Raw genomic sequence first — 4282 nt, 5'->3', positions numbered from 1 at the left:
CAGTCTCTACATACAGCCCTGTTAAGTGCACTTACCTTCATGTTTTTCCATAGTCCAGTTCTTCTACCCTGTCGGATAACTGCATCAGGTCCAAAAATGTTGCACTGAAGATGCTGTTTTCTTCTCTAGCAATTTTCGACTGTCCATTGTAAGTGTGAATATGAGATCTTGAATGTCTCTCAGTGTGGGCAAAATACTCACTGCCCTTCTTTTAATTTGTCATGTATACCCTTCTTCAGTCTAGTTTCTCAGATCCTTCAGTATATCGTCCAAATAGTAAAGTACCTCTATGGTTGCTGCACTCACGATTACCATCTTTCTTGTTTGAGGATAGTTACAGCGACATCTCCAAGTCTAGGTATTTTCTTTCTCTTTGATACATCCAGCGCAATTTTAAATTTCTGCCTACTCCCTTCAAGCGCATGTAGGCAATTACATGTTGCACTTTGCACTAAATTCAGTGTAGTAACTGTGCTGTTCGGTGTGTCTGAGTACAAACATCCACCCGTCTTCCTTAATGTGGTGACATCGGTTAGGCACCGAGGTCTAGATGCAATTTTTATGGCTACATTTTTCACACTCGGCTCGCACGCGCAAATGAACGAACGTCATCTTCATATTGTCAGTAGTCAAATTAATTTAGTTGTTAAACAAATGCTATCTAATTATGCGATAAATGTGCCATATAATTAATTAAATAATTCATTTTTTAAATGAACAAGGTTTTTTTATCCATTTATGCACCAAATATAACGTAAACATATTCCTGTAGCGGCAGTATTTGCATATGATATTACAGAATTTGCTTCGCTCATTCGTGTTGACCATATTGATTTTTCATGCTCAGGCAAATGTTCAAAAGCGGTTATATATAAAGAACGTGATACCATAATGAAATATTGACTTTGCAGCGAAATTTGCAAGCAGGACTTATACTACTATGAATGGTTCCACTCAGTACCACTCACATGTACCAGCGCAGATTGTCGATTTAATAAACCAACAGATGAAACCTCACAGTATTTGTATTGATTTTCTTTCTAAAATCCCGAAACCGTATTAAGTGTCCCATTTAGCCATTAAACCTGCAGATTTATACCTCATAAATGCTTTCTAGCAGTTGGTTTAACTTCGTCTTTCCGAAAGAGAGTCGGAATTCTTGATCATATAATAGATTAGTAAGAAATGAGGTGAATATAACGGGTATGGAAGTCTCGAATTCCAACCTGAGCTGCTCTTACCCTTCCGTATGAAGCTGTGGTCCCTCGTGGAGCACTTTGTAAGTGTAAATAATTTGCTTCTCCCGTCTTGCGTGAAGTAATAGTCCTCTAGCCCTCACTGCACTGTTTCTCTGGTTTTCACGAAAGTGTAGTTGACGTTTAATTGAGCGCTACCAGTCACAATGAGTGGCACACTTCCAAATATATTTAGCGATTTCATCAGCAAGTACTAGATAATCACTGGGCTACAACGCCACCTTCCGTCACATTTCAACCGTTTAGCTATAAGAAACCAAAGAACACCATCTAGTAACGGAACACGTTTGACTCCATGAGTTCATAGAAAATCTACTGAAACAGCACCTTAGACAATAGCTTAGCGTCCGCTGTTTCGCTCGCGTAGATTGTATGGTCTGCTCAGATTTGTTTTGTTTTTCTGTGATCGAATTTTGATGTCGTTCACGAATTGAAACATTAGCTAAGCTTTTCACAGTAACTAACGGCATAGAAACACGGCCTTTTCCGAATGTACTTGTGACAAAAAAGCGAATCTGGTAGCTGGAGTCGGAGTTCTTCGTTAACCCTGCCTTTTGAGTTCTTGTGGTGATATTTCCATACTTTCCATACTTTCATCTCATTAGGGGTTGAATCCAAAAAAAAAAAAAAAAAACTGAAAGACGTACTTTTTTATTTCCAACCGAGACGTCAAATACGATTTTTCATAGATATAGCTTTAAAACGCTTTCGTAGTATTTTTACAATGATTTATTAAAAAAACTTTCACCCACTTTTTTACCCTCTGAGTGGTTGAATTTCCAAAAATGCTGAAACATATTTTTTATTTCTATCTGAAAAACCAGATACCAATTTGCGTAGTTCTAGCTTCAGAATTGCCCTAATAGCCACATATTTTTAAAAATCCTTTCATCACCTATTTCACTCGCTTAGGAGTGGAATTTCTAACAACCCCTTCTTAAACGACGCCTACAGTATAAGATCCACATCCTCCCCAAATTTCAAGTTTCTATCTCGCACTTTGGGCTGCGTGACAATGAATCAATAAATTAGTTTGGCCCTATTTCACCCCCTTAGATGTTGAATTTCCAACCGAGAAGCCAAATGCCAGTTTTCAAAGATTTAGCTCTAAAAATGCTTTCACAACCAAATATTTTCATAAAATCTTTCACTTCCTACTTCACTCTCTTAGCAGTTCAGTTTCCAGAATCACTCAAAAACGTAATTTTTTATTTATAACCGAGAAGGTAAATCCAATTTTCGTAGATGTAGCTTTTAATATATGTTGTTAGTTCTTTAAAAAATTCACACATTATTTCAGCCCCATAGGTGTTATATTTACAAAAATGCTGAAATACCTATTTATTTATTTCTGGCAGAGAAACCAGTACCAGTTTTCGTAGGTCTTACCTTCAAAATTGCCGTAAAGGCGATACATTTTCAAAAAACCCTCCATCCCGTATTTCACACTCTTAGGAGCCAAATTTCGGAAAATCCCTTCTTAAACGACCCCTACAGTAAGAGATCAACACCCTCTGCAAGTTGGATGTGGTTCGGGCTGGGCGATGGTGAGCCAGTGAGTTAGCCAGTCAGTCGGAACATTGTCTTTTATATACAGAGATTGGAAAACACTGGGCTAGCATGCCCAAATATAACTAAACCAGTATGCCTAGGCTGGGGAATGTATCTGGTATCGTAATCCAACTTGGAGAAGGATCAGTCGAATAGAATATGCAAGTGAGATTACTGTGGGAATAGATTCAGTACTCACGTCGGTTTGAAATCTTTTAAATTACGGCAGTGCGATTCGCTCATTTATTACCTGTAACTTCTGCTGATGTTATTCGTCGGCTTCTCTTTTATTTGTGGTGGTGTGTTCTATTAAAGTATTAATTTGGATGATCTCTTTCGAAAATGTAATGGATTAATGGGTATTAGCTAACTGTTGACTAATTCATGAATATTTCACCACGGTGAAACACGAGCTGATGGGATGCTTCCCTCTACTGGAATATTAGTGACCTCCATATAAATGGAGTAATGGAAAAACGATGAAGTGCCATTAAAAGACAATAAATAGCACGTGGTACTTCGCACTTATTGTACGCATGAGGAAACTAACTGCATAAGCAAAACTGAATTCGGTGCTGTTGTGATTACTGATAGTCATGAACGAACGCTCGGTTACTTTCCGGTTTAGAGTGTATTTTTTAGTTGACAAAAAGAGATGGACGAATGTCAGGGTAACTTCATACACGCACACGGCATCGCTGGCATTTGTAAATCGTGCAAACCAATCGTGCACTTGAGTTTTTCCCAGGGCGTCATCTTGGTAAGCTGTCTCAACATTAAAATAGTTTCAGCAGCATTTTTACTTAGTAGAAAACAAAATTTCACACCGGCTCGTTGTTCACTTGCCATCATAAAAAACTAACAAGAACAAAACAGCCCTATCCAAACCAATCACTGCAGATGAACAGAACAAGTCAGGTCGACAACACAGGCGACACAAAACTGGTAATGAGTAGAAAGCCTGTACAGGGAGAGAGTGGCCAACCGGAGGATACGGCGGCCATTTTTCTGCCAAACTGCGGGCGGGACATTTGAATGGCCAGTAGTGGAGTACACACTCACCGAATCAAAAGCACAAGACAATATGGCGAAATCATTCGTTAAATGCCTTTCTTTACAGCTATAATATACTCATAGTAGCCTACTACGTACAGCACAGGAAAATTTGATACAGTGGCTGTAAAAATTATTCGTTACTTGCATTTATCTCCTTTAAAGTTCGTTTACTAGACATATTGCAATGAAAGTAACGTAAATTTAAAAAAAAAATGTATAGCATTTGTTTTGAATCGGAAGTGCATAACGCTAAAGATTTAATGTATCTGTATTACGTCAGATGAATGAAAGTCGTAAGCAGTTGTTTACTAGTGACATGCAAAAAGTGTGAGACTTACACTCCTGGAAATTGAAATAAGAACACCGTGAATTGATTGTCCCAGGAAGGGGAAACTTTATTGACACATTCCTGGGGTCAG

Source organism: Schistocerca piceifrons, chromosome 1 (assembly GCF_021461385.2).
Source record: "Schistocerca piceifrons isolate TAMUIC-IGC-003096 chromosome 1, iqSchPice1.1, whole genome shotgun sequence".
NCBI classification, from domain to species: domain Eukaryota; kingdom Metazoa; phylum Arthropoda; class Insecta; order Orthoptera; family Acrididae; genus Schistocerca; species Schistocerca piceifrons.
The sequence above is the reverse complement of the archived record's forward strand: the minus strand, read 5'-3'. Positions refer to the sequence as shown.